This window comes from Mustela lutreola, chromosome 9 (genome assembly GCF_030435805.1).
Source record: "Mustela lutreola isolate mMusLut2 chromosome 9, mMusLut2.pri, whole genome shotgun sequence".
Taxonomy (NCBI): Eukaryota; Metazoa; Chordata; class Mammalia; order Carnivora; family Mustelidae; genus Mustela; species Mustela lutreola.
In genome coordinates, this window is record NC_081298.1 from 50,681,891 (window position 1) to 50,698,653 (window position 16,763).

At 54.7% G+C, this 16,763-nt stretch overlaps 1 long non-coding RNA gene across 1 annotated transcript in view; it reads left to right on the forward strand.

The window, feature by feature from the left end:
• LOC131808262 (uncharacterized) overlaps window positions 1-16,763 on the forward strand; it is a 139,913-nt gene that overhangs the window by 100,395 nt on the left and 22,755 nt on the right. The window lies entirely within an intron of this gene.

Below are 16,763 nucleotides of genomic sequence, written 5' to 3' on the forward strand. Positions count from 1 at the left end.
AGTGGGTGCACCAGCTTGCATTCCCACGTACAGTGTAGGAGGGTTGCCCTTTCTCCACATCTTCGCCAGCATCTGTCATTGACTGACTTGTTCATTTTAGCCATTCTGAACGGTGTGAGGTGGTATCTCATTCTGGTTTTGATTTGTATTTCCCTGATGCCGAGTGATGTGGAGCATTTTTTCATGTGTCTGTTGGCCATTTGGATGTATTCTTTGCAGAAATGTCTGTTCATGTCCTCTGCCCATTTCTTCGTTGGATTATTTGTTCTTAGGGTGTTGAGTTTGATAAGCTTTTTATAGATTTTGGATACTGGCCCTTTATCTGGTATGTCATTTGCAAATATCTTCTCCCAGATAACTTCTGACAGTCATCTTTTGGCTCTGTTAACTGTTTCCTTTGCGGGGCAAAAGCTTTTTGATCTGATGAAATCCCCAATATTTCATTCTTGCCCCTGCTTCCCTTGCCTTTGGCAATGTTCCTAAAAAGAAGTTGCTGCTGCTGAGGTCAAAGGTTGCTACCTGCTCTCTCCTCAAGGATTTTGATGGATTCCTATCTCACATTATGCTTCTTCCTCCATTTTCAGTCTATTTTCATGTATGGTGTAAGAAAATGGTCCAATTTCATTTTTCTGCATGTGGCTGTTCAATTTTCCCAACACTATTTTTTGAAGAGGCTGTCTTTTTTCCATTGGACATTCCTTCCTGCTTTGTTGATGATTAGTTGACCATAGAGTTGAGGGTGTATTTCTGGGATCTCTATTCTGTTTCATTGATCTATGTCTGTTTTGGGGACAGTTCCCTACTGTCTTGATGATGACAACTTTGTAATAGAGCTTGAGGTCTGGAATTGTGATGCCAACAACTTTGGCTTTCTTTTTCAATATTCCTCTGGCTATTCGAGGTATTTTCTGGTTCCATATATATTTTAGGATTATTTGTCCCATTTCTTTGAAAAAATGGATGGGATTTTGATAGGGATTGCGTTAAATGTGTAGATTGCTTTAGGTAGCATAGACATTTTCACAATATTTGTTCTTCCAATACAGGAGCATGGAACATTTTTCCATTTCTTTGTGTCTTCTTCAATTTCTTTCATGAGTATTTTAGAGTTTTCTGATTATAGATTGTCTCTTTGGTTAGTGTCATTCCTAGGTATCTTAGGGTTTGAGGTGCAATTGTAAATGGGATTCACTCCTTAATTTCTATTTCTTCAGTCTTGTTGGTTTAAAAAAATGCAACCAATTTCTGTGCATTGATATTATATCCTGACACTTTACAGAATTCCTATACAAGTTATAGCAGACTTGGAGTGGAGTCCTTTAAGTTTTCCACATACAATATCATATCATCTGAAAACAGGGATAGTTTGACTTCTCTTTTGCCAATTTGGCAAAATTTGGATGCCTTTAATTTCTTTCTGTTGTCTGATTGCTGAGGCTAGGACTTCTAGTACGATGTTGAATAGCAGTGGTGATAACAGACATCTCTGCCGTGTTCCTGACCTCAGCGGAAAAGTATTCAGTTTTTCTCCATTGAGAATGATATTTGAAGTGGGTTTTTCATAGATGGCTTTGATAATATTGATAATATGTGCCCTCTGTCCCTACACTTTGAAGAGTTTTAATCAGGAAGGGATACTGCACTTTGTCAAATGCTTTTTCAGCATCTATGGAGAGTATCATATGGTTCTTGTTCTTTCTTTTATTGATGTGTTGTATCACATTGATTGATTTGCAGATGTTGAACCAACCTTGTAGCCCTGGAATAAATCCCACTTGGTCGTGGTGAATAATCCTTTTAATGTACTGTTGAATCCTATTGGCTAGTATTTTGGTGAGAATTTTCGCATCTGTGTTCATCAAGGATATTGGTCTGTAGTTCTCTTTTTTGATGGGATCCTTGTCTGGTTTTGGGATCAAGGTGATGCTGGCCTCAGTAAAAAAGAGTTTGGAAGTTTTCCTTCCATTTCTATTTTTTTTGGAACAGTATCATGAGAATAGGAATTAATTCTTCTTTAAATGTTTGGTAGAATTCCCCTGGGAAGCCATCTGGCCCGGGGCTTTTGTTTGTTTGGAGATTTTTGATGACTGTTTCAATCTCCGTACTGGTTATGGGTCTGCTCAGGTTTTCTATTTCTTACTGGTTCAGTTGTGGTAGTTTATATGACTCTAGGAATGTATCCATTTCTACCAGATTGTTGAATTTGTTGGCGTAGAGTTGCTCATAGTATGTTCTTATAATTGATTGTATTTCTTTGGTGTTGATTGTGATCTCTCTTCTTTCATTCATGATTTTATTTATTTGGGTTCTTTCTCTTTTCTTTTTGATAAGTCTGGAAAGGGGTTTATCAATCTTATTAATTCTTTCAAAGAACCAGCACTAGTTTCGTTGACTTGTTCTATTGTTCTATTGTTTTTGTTGTTGGTTTTTTGAGTTTTTTGTTTCTTTATTTGTTTCTATTTCATTGATTTCTGCTCTGATCTTTATTATTCCTCTTCTCCTGCTGGGTTTAGGCGTTCCTTGTTGTTCTTTCTGCAACTCCTTTAGGTGTAGGGATTTGTTGTGTATTTGAGATCTGAGAGAGAAGCATGGTTGCTCACGTCTGTCGCTGCGCTCACCAGGAGCAAGTCTGGGGAAGGCGCAGCACGCCGCCCCCAGAGAAGAGAAGGAGCAGTTGGCCTTGTGGTCGGGAAAAGGTTGGGAAGCAGGAGAGCCTGCCCTGGCAGGAACAGCAGGCTGGTGGCAAGACAAATGTCACCCGCTCCCTGTGCAGAGAGAGGAAGCCTGGCTGCTAAGGAGACATGAAGGGACGACTAGGGCAGGGGCGCGTGCTCCACTCTGAAGAAGGAGTCTGGGCAGAAGGCAGGCCTGTCCTGTGCCTCTGGTCCCAAGGGGACAGCATCTCCTTGAACAACTGTCCGTAGGGCAGACTTGGGCTAGCTACCTGGCGCCATACCCAGAATTCGCAGAAACAGCTCCCTCGAGAAATGCGCAGTCAGAGCGATCTTCCTCCAAGATGTGACAGCGTCGTTGGTGGCAGGCTCCCCATTCCAGTAAAAGGCAGTGTTCAGGGATACTGTCGCATCTCCTCACTGTGAGGAGGCACTGACCTAGTCCGCGAGAACGCCTGAGGGCCAAGGCCAAAGGCCAAGTATGTATTGAGTGCCATCCTAGGCCACGCACACTGCTGCAGAGTTGTGGCTGTGTCTGTTTAGTTCGGCCTGGCAGGGTGAACCCAGGGCGCCAACCTGGAGCCCAGGAAAGCAAGGCCCAAGAGGCACCAACTCTCCCGAGGCTCTTCTTCCCTGACACGACAGAGCAAACGACCAAAGCCTTGTTGAGGAAGCAGCAGCCAAGTGCAGTTTGCGCCAAGCTGAAAACCTCTGCGAAAGCATAGCAGTCGCTGGGAAATCAGAGTCGGTTCTGTGGGCTGCTTTTGTTGCTTGCCTTGGCATAGTATTCGCAGCATGATGGGAGAAACCCGCATAGAGCAAAAGCCTCTTTGCCTCGGCATCCCCTCTGTGGAAGCTTGGAGGAGGCACGGGGTTTAAGGGGAAGGAGAGGGGTCTGTCCCCAAAGCTCCCAATTTAGTGCACGGGACGGTGTGCAGGGATCCTGTCACCTCCTCTCTCCTGTGTTGAAGGCACTGGCCTAGACCCCGTGTCTGCCTGAGCGCGGGGGCAAAAGGCAAACCTTACTTATCCAGGAGATGGTAATAGGCATAGAGTGCCATGCTAGGCCACGCACGCTGCTGCAGGTTTGTGACTGTGTCTGCTTAGTTCGGCTTAGCAAGGTGAACCCCGGGGGAGAACATGGAGCCCGGGAAAGCAAGGCCCAAAAGACACCAGCTCTCCCGCGGCTCTACTTCCCTGCCGCGACAGAGTGAACGACCAAAGTCTTGCTGAGGAAGGAGCAGCGAAGTGCGGTTGTGCCAAGCTGAAAACCTCTGTGAAAGCATAGCAGTCGCTGGGAAATCAGAGTAGGTTCTGTGGGCTGCTTTTGTTGCTTGCCTTAGCCTAGTATTCACAGCACGATGGGAGAAACCCGCATAGAGCGAAAGCCTCATTGCCCAGGCATCCCATCTGGGAAAGCACAGCATTCTTTGGTAAATCAGAGTAGGGTCTGTGGGATGCTGCCTGGTGCTTGCCGGAGCTAGTCTCCACAGCACTGTGTAATAAACACGCATGGAGTGAAATCCTCTTGGCCTGGGCTTCCCCTCTGCCTGAGAGAGAAGCACGGTGACGCCTGTGGATAGAGCCTTAAGGAAAGGGACACGTCAGTCACTGTCGAGCGAGAGATGACTGGCTGCTAAGGAGACACGAGGGGACGATTACGACAGGGGAACGGGCTACACTCTGAGGAAGGAGTCTGGGCAGAAAGCATGCCTGTCCTGAGCCTTTGGGTCCAAGGAGACAGCAGCTCCTTGGCCACCTGTCCGTGGTGGAGACATGGGCTTGCCACCAGGCGCCTACCCTGAACTCGAGAAATATCTCCCAGAAAGAACTGGCCATCAGATGCCGTCTTCCTACAGGATGTGGAAGCTTGTGGGAGGCACGGGGTTTAAGTGGAAGGAGTAGGGACAGTCCCGCAAAGCTCCCTATTCAGTGCACGAGCGGTGTGCAGGGAACCTGTCACCTCTCCTTTCCTGTGGGGAAAGCAGTGCCCAGTCCGCGAGTCCGCCTGAGCGCCAGAGATAAAGGCCACACGATGCCTACACCGGGAGATGGTAGTGTGCATAGAGTGCCATCCTAGGCTACGCACGCTACTGCACAGTTGTGGTTGTGTCTGCTTAGTTCAGCCTGGCAGGGTGAAACCAGGACTCGAACATGGAGCCCGGGAAGCAACTCCGAAGAGGCACCAGCAATCCTGCAGCTCTTCTTCCCTGACGGGACAGAAGCCTCGCTGAGGAAGCAGCGGCGAAGTGCTGTTTGCTTCAAGCCAAAGCCTCTGCGAAAGCCCAGCATTCGCTGGGAAATGTTCTGCGGGCTGCTGCTTGCCTGAGCGCAGTCTCGCGGTGGGAGATACCCGCAAACAGCAAAAGCCTCTTTGCCTGGGCATCACCCCTGGGAAAGCACAGAATTCGTTGGGAAATCAGAGTTGGGTGCGGGGATGCTGTTGCTGCTTGCCTGAGCTATTCTCCGCAGCACGGTGGAAGATACCAGCATGGAGCGAAATACTCTTTGCCCTAGGATCCCTTCTGCCTGAGAGAGAAGCGTGGTGGCACACGTGGGTCACCGCCCTCCCCAGGAGCAAGTGTGGGGAGGGCGCAGCACGCCGCCCACGGGGAAGAGAAGGAGCCTTTGGCGTTGGGGTCGGGAAACGCTCGTGAAGCAGGATAGCCTGCTGTGCTCGAACAGCAAGCAACTGGCACGACAAGTGTCACCCGCTCCCTGTGCGCAGAGATGGAAGCCTGGCTGCCAAGGAGACATTAGGGGAGGACTAGGGCAGGGGCGCGTGCTCCACTCGGAGGAAGGAGTCTGGGCAGATGCAGGCCTGTCCTCTGCCTCTGGTCCCAAGGGGACAGCATCTCCTTGGCCACCTGTCCCAAGGGCAGACGGGCTTGCCCCCAGGTGCCATAACCGGAACTCGCAGAAACAAACCCCTTGGAGAAACGGGCAGTCAGATGCCGTCTTCCACCAAGATGTGGCTGCGTTGTGGGTGACAGGGGGTGTGCTGGGGAAGGAGTGGAGAGAGTTGCCAATACCAGTGCACAGGCCGCGTGCAGGGATCCTGTCGCCTCCTCTGTCCTGTGGTGAAGGCACTGGCCTAGACCCCGAGTCATCCTGAGCGCCTGAGCAAAAGGCAAAGCCTTACCTACACCAGGAGATGGTAATAGGCATAGAGTACCATGCTTGGCCACGCACGCTGCTGCAGGGTTGTGACTGTTTCTGCTTAGTTCGGCCTAGCAAGGTGAACCCCGTGCGCGAACCTGGATCCCGGAAAACCTAGGCCCAAGAGGCACCAGCTCTCCCGCGGCTCTTCTTCCCTACCGCGACAGAGCGAACAACCAAAGCCTTGCTGAGGAAGCAGCAGTGAAGTGTGTTTTGCGCCAAGCTGAAAACCTCTGCTAAAGCATAGCAGTCGCTGGGAAATCAGAGTCGGTTCTGTGGGCTGCTTTTGTTGCTTGCCTTAGCCTAGTATTCGCAGCACGATGGGGGAAACCCGCATAGAGCGTAAGCCTCTTTGCCCAGGCATCTCCTCTGGGAAAGCACAGCATTCTTTGGGAAATCAGAGTCGGATCTGTGGGATGCTGCCTGGTGCTTGCCGGAGCTAGTCTCCACAGCACGGTGTAATAAACCCGCATGGAGCGAAATCCTCTTGGCATGGGCATTCCCTCTGCCTGAGAGAGAATCGCGGTGAGGCCTGTGGATAGAGCCTTAAGGAAAGGGACACATCTGTCACTGCAGAGCGACGGAAGCCTGGCTGCTAAGGAGAAACGAGGGGAAGATTAGGGCAGGGGAAAGGGCTCTACTCTGAGGAAGAGGTCTGGGCAGGAAGCATGCCTGTCCTGAGCCTTTGGGCCCAAGGAGACAGCAGCTCCTTGGCCACCTGTCCATGGTGGAGACATGGGCTTGCCACCAGGCGCCTACCCTGAACTCGAGGAACAACTCCCAGAAAGAACTGGCCATCAGATGCCGTCTTCCTCCAGAATGTGGAAGCTTGGAGGAGGCACGGGGTTTAAGGGGAAGGAATGGACAGTCCCGCAAAGCTCCCTATTCACTGCACGGGGCAATGTGCAGGGATCCTGTCACCTCTCCTTTCCTGTGGGGAAAGCAGTGGCCTAGTCCGCGAGGCCGCCTGAGCTCCAGAGTAAAAGGCCAAGCGATGCCTACACCGGGAGATGGTAGTGTGCATAGAATGCCATCCTAGGCTACGCACGCTACTGCACGGTTGTGGCTGTGTCTGCTTAGTTCAGTCTGGCAGGGTGAACCCAGGACGCGAACATTGAGCCCGGTAAAGCAAGGCCCAAGAGGCACCAGCTCTCCCGCACCTCTTCTTACCTGATGCGACTGAACCTTGCTGAGGTAGCAGCAGCGAAGTGCTGTTCGCTCCAAGCCAAAGCCTCTGCAAAAGACCAGCATTCGCTGAGAAATGTTCTGCGGGCTGCTGCTGCTTGCCTGAGACCAGTCTCGCGGTGGGAGAAAACCGAATACAGCGAAAGCTTCTTGCCTGGGCATCTCCCCTGGAAAGCTCAGCATTCGTTGGGAAATCAGAGTTGGGTTTGGGAATGCTGCTGCTGCTTGCCTGAGCTAGTCTCAGCACCACGGTGGAAGATACCCGCATGGAGCGAAATACTCCTTGCTCTAGCATCCCTTCTAACTGAGAGGGAAGCATGGTCGCACACGTGTGTCACCGCGCTCCCCAGGAGCAAGTGTGGGGAAGGTGCATCACGCCGCCCCCAGGGAAGACAAGGAGCCTATGGCTTTAGGGTCGGGATACGCTCGGGAAGTAAGATAGCCTGCTGTGCACGAACAGCAGGCCAGTGGCAAGACAAGTGTCACCCGCTCCCTGTGGGGAAAGATGGAAGCCTAGCTTCTAAGAAGACATGAGGGGACGACTAGGCAGGGGCGCGTGCTCCACTCTGAGGAAGGAGTCTTGGCAGAAGGCAGGCCTGTCCTGTGCCTCTGGTCCCAAGGGGGACAGCATATCCTTGGCCACCTCTCCCAAAGGCAGACGGGCTTGCCCCCAGGTGCCATACCCGGAACTCGCAGAAACAACCCCATGGAGAAACGGGCAGTCAGATGCCGTCTTCCACCAAGATGTGGCAACGTTGTGGGTGGCAGGGGGTGTGCCAGGGATGGAGTGGAGACAGTCCCCCACAGATCCCAATCCCAGTGCACGGGCCGTGTGCAGGGATCCTGTCGCCTCCTCTCTCCTGTGGTGAAGGCACTGGCCTAGACCCCGAGTCTGCCTGAGTGCCTGAGCAAAAGGCAAAGCCTAACCTACACTAGGAAATGGTAATAGGCATAGAGTGCCATGCTAGGCCACGCACGCTGCTGCAGGGTTGTGACTGTTTCTGCTTAGTTTGGCTTAGCAAGGTGAACCCTAGGCGCAACCTTGGAGCCAGGGGAAGCAAGGCCCAAAAGGCACCAGCTCTCCCGCGGCTCTTCTTCACTGCCGCGTCAGATAGAACGACCAAAGTCTTGCTGAGGAAGGAGCAGCGAAGTGCGGTTTGCGCCAAGCTGAAAACCTCTGCGAAAGCATAGCAGTCGCTGGGAAATCAGAGTCGGTTCTGTGGGCTGCTTTTGTTGCTTGCCTTAGCCTAGTATTCGCAGCACGATGGGAGAAACCCGCATAGAGCGAAAGCCTCTTTGCCCAGGCATCCCATCTGGGAAAGCACAGCATTCTTTGGTAAATCAGAGTAGGGTCTGTGGGATGCTGCCTGGTGCTTGCCGGAGCTAGTCTCCACAGCACTGTGTAATAAACACGCATGGAGTGAAATCCTCTTGGCCTGGGCTTCCCCTCTGCCTGAGAGAGAAGCACGGTGACGCCTGTGGATAGAGCCTTAAGGAAAGGGACACGTCAGTCACTGTCGAGCGAGAGATGACTGGCTGCTAAGGAGACACGAGGGGACGATTACGACAGGGGAACGGGCTACACTCTGAGGAAGGAGTCTGGGCAGAAAGCATGCCTGTCCTGAGCCTTTGGGTCCAAGGAGACAGCAGCTCCTTGGCCACCTGTCCGTGGTGGAGACATGGGCTTGCCACCAGGCGCCTACCCTGAACTCGAGAAATATCTCCCAGAAAGAACTGGCCATCAGATGCCGTCTTCCTACAGGATGTGGAAGCTTGTGGGAGGCACGGGGTTTAAGTGGAAGGAGTAGGGACAGTCCCGCAAAGCTCCCTATTCAGTGCACGAGCGGTGTGCAGGGAACCTGTCACCTCTCCTTTCCTGTGGGGAAAGCAGTGCCCAGTCCGCGAGTCCGCCTGAGCGCCAGAGATAAAGGCCACACGATGCCTACACCGGGAGATGGTAGTGTGCATAGAGTGCCATCCTAGGCTACGCACGCTACTGCACAGTTGTGGTTGTGTCTGCTTAGTTCAGCCTGGCAGGGTGAAACCAGGACTCGAACATGGAGCCCGGGAAGCAACTCCGAAGAGGCACCAGCAATCCTGCAGCTCTTCTTCCCTGACGGGACAGAAGCCTCGCTGAGGAAGCAGCGGCGAAGTGCTGTTTGCTTCAAGCCAAAGCCTCTGCGAAAGCCCAGCATTCGCTGGGAAATGTTCTGCGGGCTGCTGCTTGCCTGAGCGCAGTCTCGCGGTGGGAGATACCCGCAAACAGCAAAAGCCTCTTTGCCTGGGCATCACCCCTGGGAAAGCACAGAATTCGTTGGGAAATCAGAGTTGGGTGCGGGGATGCTGTTGCTGCTTGCCTGAGCTATTCTCCGCAGCACGGTGGAAGATACCAGCATGGAGCGAAATACTCTTTGCCCTAGGATCCCTTCTGCCTGAGAGAGAAGCGTGGTGGCACACGTGGGTCACCGCCCTCCCCAGGAGCAAGTGTGGGGAGGGCGCAGCACGCCGCCCACGGGGAAGAGAAGGAGCCTTTGGCGTTGGGGTCGGGAAACGCTCGTGAAGCAGGATAGCCTGCTGTGCTCGAACAGCAAGCAACTGGCACGACAAGTGTCACCCGCTCCCTGTGCGCAGAGATGGAAGCCTGGCTGCCAAGGAGACATTAGGGGAGGACTAGGGCAGGGGCGCGTGCTCCACTCGGAGGAAGGAGTCTGGGCAGATGCAGGCCTGTCCTCTGCCTCTGGTCCCAAGGGGACAGCATCTCCTTGGCCACCTGTCCCAAGGGCAGACGGGCTTGCCCCCAGGTGCCATAACCGGAACTCGCAGAAACAAACCCCTTGGAGAAACGGGCAGTCAGATGCCGTCTTCCACCAAGATGTGGCTGCGTTGTGGGTGACAGGGGGTGTGCTGGGGAAGGAGTGGAGAGAGTTGCCAATACCAGTGCACAGGCCGCGTGCAGGGATCCTGTCGCCTCCTCTGTCCTGTGGTGAAGGCACTGGCCTAGACCCCGAGTCATCCTGAGCGCCTGAGCAAAAGGCAAAGCCTTACCTACACCAGGAGATGGTAATAGGCATAGAGTACCATGCTTGGCCACGCACGCTGCTGCAGGGTTGTGACTGTTTCTGCTTAGTTCGGCCTAGCAAGGTGAACCCCGTGCGCGAACCTGGATCCCGGAAAACCTAGGCCCAAGAGGCACCAGCTCTCCCGCGGCTCTTCTTCCCTACCGCGACAGAGCGAACAACCAAAGCCTTGCTGAGGAAGCAGCAGTGAAGTGTGTTTTGCGCCAAGCTGAAAACCTCTGCTAAAGCATAGCAGTCGCTGGGAAATCAGAGTCGGTTCTGTGGGCTGCTTTTGTTGCTTGCCTTAGCCTAGTATTCGCAGCACGATGGGGGAAACCCGCATAGAGCGTAAGCCTCTTTGCCCAGGCATCTCCTCTGGGAAAGCACAGCATTCTTTGGGAAATCAGAGTCGGATCTGTGGGATGCTGCCTGGTGCTTGCCGGAGCTAGTCTCCACAGCACGGTGTAATAAACCCGCATGGAGCGAAATCCTCTTGGCATGGGCATTCCCTCTGCCTGAGAGAGAATCGCGGTGAGGCCTGTGGATAGAGCCTTAAGGAAAGGGACACATCTGTCACTGCAGAGCGACGGAAGCCTGGCTGCTAAGGAGAAACGAGGGGAAGATTAGGGCAGGGGAAAGGGCTCTACTCTGAGGAAGAGGTCTGGGCAGGAAGCATGCCTGTCCTGAGCCTTTGGGCCCAAGGAGACAGCAGCTCCTTGGCCACCTGTCCATGGTGGAGACATGGGCTTGCCACCAGGCGCCTACCCTGAACTCGAGGAACAACTCCCAGAAAGAACTGGCCATCAGATGCCGTCTTCCTCCAGAATGTGGAAGCTTGGAGGAGGCACGGGGTTTAAGGGGAAGGAATGGACAGTCCCGCAAAGCTCCCTATTCACTGCACGGGGCAATGTGCAGGGATCCTGTCACCTCTCCTTTCCTGTGGGGAAAGCAGTGGCCTAGTCCGCGAGGCCGCCTGAGCTCCAGAGTAAAAGGCCAAGCGATGCCTACACCGGGAGATGGTAGTGTGCATAGAATGCCATCCTAGGCTACGCACGCTACTGCACGGTTGTGGCTGTGTCTGCTTAGTTCAGTCTGGCAGGGTGAACCCAGGACGCGAACATTGAGCCCGGTAAAGCAAGGCCCAAGAGGCACCAGCTCTCCCGCACCTCTTCTTACCTGATGCGACTGAACCTTGCTGAGGTAGCAGCAGCGAAGTGCTGTTCGCTCCAAGCCAAAGCCTCTGCAAAAGACCAGCATTCGCTGAGAAATGTTCTGCGGGCTGCTGCTGCTTGCCTGAGACCAGTCTCGCGGTGGGAGAAAACCGAATACAGCGAAAGCTTCTTGCCTGGGCATCTCCCCTGGAAAGCTCAGCATTCGTTGGGAAATCAGAGTTGGGTTTGGGAATGCTGCTGCTGCTTGCCTGAGCTAGTCTCAGCACCACGGTGGAAGATACCCGCATGGAGCGAAATACTCCTTGCTCTAGCATCCCTTCTAACTGAGAGGGAAGCATGGTCGCACACGTGTGTCACCGCGCTCCCCAGGAGCAAGTGTGGGGAAGGTGCATCACGCCGCCCCCAGGGAAGACAAGGAGCCTATGGCTTTAGGGTCGGGATACGCTCGGGAAGTAAGATAGCCTGCTGTGCACGAACAGCAGGCCAGTGGCAAGACAAGTGTCACCCGCTCCCTGTGGGGAAAGATGGAAGCCTAGCTTCTAAGAAGACATGAGGGGACGACTAGGCAGGGGCGCGTGCTCCACTCTGAGGAAGGAGTCTTGGCAGAAGGCAGGCCTGTCCTGTGCCTCTGGTCCCAAGGGGGACAGCATATCCTTGGCCACCTCTCCCAAAGGCAGACGGGCTTGCCCCCAGGTGCCATACCCGGAACTCGCAGAAACAACCCCATGGAGAAACGGGCAGTCAGATGCCGTCTTCCACCAAGATGTGGCAACGTTGTGGGTGGCAGGGGGTGTGCCAGGGATGGAGTGGAGACAGTCCCCCACAGATCCCAATCCCAGTGCACGGGCCGTGTGCAGGGATCCTGTCGCCTCCTCTCTCCTGTGGTGAAGGCACTGGCCTAGACCCCGAGTCTGCCTGAGTGCCTGAGCAAAAGGCAAAGCCTAACCTACACTAGGAAATGGTAATAGGCATAGAGTGCCATGCTAGGCCACGCACGCTGCTGCAGGGTTGTGACTGTTTCTGCTTAGTTTGGCTTAGCAAGGTGAACCCTAGGCGCAACCTTGGAGCCAGGGGAAGCAAGGCCCAAAAGGCACCAGCTCTCCCGCGGCTCTTCTTCACTGCCGCGTCAGATAGAACGACCAAAGTCTTGCTGAGGAAGGAGCAGCGAAGTGCGGTTTGCGCCAAGCTGAAAACCTCTGCGAAAGCATAGCAGTCGCTGGGAAATCAGAGTCGGTTCTGTGGGCTGCTTTTGTTGCTTGCCTTAGCCTAGTATTCGCAGCACGATGGGAGAAACCCGCATAGAGCGAAAGCCTCTTTGCCCAGGCATCCCCTCTGGGAAAGCAGAGCATTCTTTGGGAAATCAGAGTTGGGTCTGTGGGATGCTGCCTGCTTCTTTCCGGAGCTAGGCTCCACAGCACGGTGTAATAAACCCGCATGGAGTGAAATCCTCTTGGCCTGGGCTTCCCCTCTGCCTGAGAGAGAAGCGCGGTGACGCCTGTGGATAGAGCCTTAAAAAAGGGTCACGTCTGTCACTGTCAAGCGACGGAAGCCTGGCTGCTAAGGAGACACGAGGGAATATTAGGACAGGGGAATGGGCTACACTCTGAGGAAGGAGTCTGGGCAGAAAGCATGCCTGTCCTGAGCCTTTGAGCCCAAGGAGAGAGCAGCTCCTTGGCCACCTGTCCGTGGTGGAGATATGGGCTTACCACCAGGCGCCTACCCTGAACTCGAGAAACAACTCCCAGAAAGAACTGGCCATCAGATGCCGTCTTCCTCCAGGATGTGGAAGCTTGTGGGAGGCACGGGGTTTAAGTGGAAGGAGTGGGGACAGTCCCGCAAAGCTCCCTATTCAGTGCACGAGCAGTGTGCAGGGATCCTGTCACCTCTCCTTTCCTGTGGGGAAAGCAGTGCCCAGTCCGCGAGTCCGCCTGAGCGCCAGAGATAAAGGCCACGCGATGCCTACACCGGGAGATGGTAGTGTGCATAGAGTGCCATCCTAGGATACGCACGCTACTGCACGGTTGTGGTTGTGTCTGCTTAGTTCAGCCTGGCAGGGTGAAACCAGGACTCGAATATGGAGCCCGGGAAGCAACTCCGAAGAGGCACCAGCAATCCTGCAGCTCTTCTTCCCTGATGCGACAGAAGCCTTGCTGAGGAAGCAGTGGCGTAGTGCTGTTCGCTTCAAGCCAAAGCGTCTGGGAAAGCCCAGCATTCGCTGGGAAATGTTCTCCGGGCTGCTGCTTGCCAGAGCCCAGTCTCACGGTGGGAGATACCCGCTACAGCGAAAGCCTCTTTGCCTGGGCATCTCGCCTGGGAAAGCACAGCATTCGTTGGGAAATCAGAGTTGGGTGCGGGGATGCTGTTGCTGCTTGCCTGAGCTAGTCTCCGCAGCACGGTGGAAGATAACCGCATGGAGCGAAATACTCTTTGCCCTAGCATCCCTTCTGCCTGAGAGAGAAGCTTGGTCGCACACGTGGGTCACCGCCCTCCCCAGGAGCAAGTGTGGGGAAGGCTCAGCACGCCGCCCACGGAGAAGAGAAGGAGCCTTTGGCTTAGGGTTCGGGAAACGCTCGGGAAGCAGGATAGCCTGCTGTGCTCGAACAGCAAGCAACTGGCACGACAAGTGTCACCCGCTCCCTGTGCGCAGAGATGGAAGCCTGGCTGCCAAGGAGACATGAGGGGACGACTAGGGCATGGGCGCGTGCTCCACTCTGAGGAAGGAGTCTGGGCAGAAGGCAGGCCTGTCCTGTGCCTCTGGTCCCAAGGGGACAGCATCTCCTAGGCCACCGGTCCCAAGGGCAGACGGGCTTGCCCCCAGGTGCCATACACGGAACTCGCAGAAACAACCCCATGGAGAAACGGGCAGTCAGATGCCGTCTTCCACCAAGATGTGGCAGCATTGTGGGTGGCAGGGGGTGTGCCGGGGAAGGAGTGCAGATAGTTCCCAATCCCAGTGCACAGGCCGCGTGCAGGGATCCTGTCGCCACCTCTGTCCTGTGGTGAAGGCACTGGCCTAGACCCCGAGTCTGCCTGAGTGCCTGAGCAAAAGGCAAAGCCTTACCTACACCAAAAGACGGTAATAGGCATAGAGTACCATGCTAGGCCACGCACGCTGCTGCAGGGTTGTGACTGTGTCTGCTTAGTTCGGCTAAGAAAGGTGAACCCCGGGCACGAACTTGGAGCCCGGGGAAGCAAGGCCCAAGAGGCAACAGCTCTACCACGGCTCTTCTTCCCTGCCACGACAGATTGAACGACCAAAGCCTTTCTGAGGAAGCAGCAGCGAAGTGCGGTTTGCGCCAAGCTGAAAACCTCTGCGAAAGCATAGCAGTCACTGGGAAATCAGAGTCGGTTCTGTGGGCTGCTTTTGTTGCTTGCCTTAGCCTAGTATTCGCAGCACGATGGGAGAAACCTGCATAGAGCGAAAGCCTCTTTGCCCAGGCATCCCCTCTGGGAAAGCAGAGCATTCTTTGGGAAATCAGAGTCGGGTCTGTGGGATGCTGCCTGCTGCTTGCCGGAGCTAGTCTCCACAGCACGGTGTAATAAACCCGCATGGAGTGAAATCCTCTTGGCCTGGGCTTCCCCTCTGCCTATGAGAGAAGCTCGGTGACGCCTGTGGATAGAGCCTTAAGGGACACGTCTGTCACTGTCGAGCGACGGAAGCCTGGCTGCTAAGGAGACACGAGGGGAAGATTAGGACAGGGGAATGGGCTACACTCTGAGGAAGGAGTCTGGGCAGAAAGCATGCATGTCCTGAGCCTTTGGGCCCAAGGAGAGAGCAGCTCCTTGGCCATCTGGCCGTGGTGGAGACATGGGCTTGCCACCAGGCGCCTAACCTAAATTCGAGAAACAACTCCCAGAAAGAACTGGCGATCAGATGCCATCTTCCTCCAGGATTTGGAAGCTTGGAGGAGGCACGGGGTTTAAGGGGAAGGAGTGGGACAGTCCCGCAAAGCTCCCTATTCACTGCACGGGGCGGTGTGCAGGGATCCTGTCACTTCTCCTTTCCTGTGGGGAAAGCAGTGGCCTAGTCCACGAGGCCGCCTGAGCTCCAGAGTAAAAGGCCAAGCGATGCCTACACCGGGAGATCCTAGTGTGCATAGAGTGCCATCCTAGGCTACGCACGCTATGCACGGTTCTGGCTGTGTCTGCTTAGTTAGGCCTGGCAGGGTGAACCCAGGACGCGAACATTGAGCCCGGGAAAGCAAGGCCCAAGAGACACCAGCTCTCCCGCAGCTCTTCTTCCCTGATGCGACTGAAGCCTTGCTGAGGTAGCAGCGGCGAAGTGCTGTTCGCTCCAAGCCAAAGCCTCTGCGAAAGACCAGCATTCGCTGAGAAATGTTCTGCGGGCTGCGGCTGCTTGCCTGAGACCAGTCTCGCGGTGGGAGAAAACCGCATACAGCGAAAGCCTCGTTGCCTGGGCCTCTCCCCTAGGAAAGCTCAGCACTGGTTGGGAAATCAGAGTTGAGTTGGGGGATGTTGCTGCTTGCCTGAGCTAGTCTCAGCACCACGGTGGAAGATACCCGCATGGAGCGAAATACTCTTTGCCCTAGCATCCCTTCTGCCTGAGAGAGAAGCTTGGTCGCACACGTGGGTCACCGCCCTCCCCAGGAGCAAGTGTGGGGAAGGCGCAGCACGCCGCCCACGGGGAAGAGAAGGAGCCTTTGGCCTTGGGTTCGGGAAACGCTCGGGAAGCAGGATAGCCTGCTGTGCACGAACAGCAAGCAACTGGCACGACAAGTGTCACCCGCTCCCTGTGCGCAGAGATGGAAGCCTGGCTGCCAAGGAGACATGAGGGGAGGACTAGGGTTGGGGCGCGTGCTCCACTCTTAGGAAGGAGTCTGGGCAGAAGGCAGGCCTGTCCTGTGCCTCTGGTCCCAAGGGGACAGCATCTCCTTGGCTACCGGTCCCAAGGGCAGACAGGCTTGCCCCCAGGTGCCATACACGGAACTCGCAGAAACAACCCCATGGAGAAACGGGCAGTCAGATGCTGTCTTCCACCAAGATGTGGCAGCATTGTGGGTGGCAGGGGGTGTGCGGGGAAGGAGTGGAGATAGTGCCCAATCCCAGTGCACAGGCCGCGTGCAGGGATCCTGTCGCCACCTCTGTCATGTGGTGAAGGCACTGGCCTAGACCCCGAGTCTGCCTGAGTGCCTGAGCAAAAGGCAAAGCCTTACCTACACCAAAAGACGGTAATAGGCATAGAGTACCATGCTAGGCCACGCACGCTGCTGCAGGGTTGTGACTGTGTCTGCTTAGTTCGGCTAAGAAAGGTGAACCCCGGGCGCGAATCTGGTTCCCCGGGAAAGCAAGGCCCAACAGGCACCAGCTCTCCCGCAGCTCTTCTTCCCTGCCGCGACAGAGCGAATGACCAAAGCCTTTCTGAGGAAGCAGCAGCGAAGTGCGGTTTGCGCCAAGCTGAAAACCTCTGCGAAAGCATAGCAGTCACTGGGAAATCAGAGTCGGTTCTGTGGGCTGCTTTTGTTGCTTGCCTTAGCCTAGTATTCGCAGCACGATGGGAG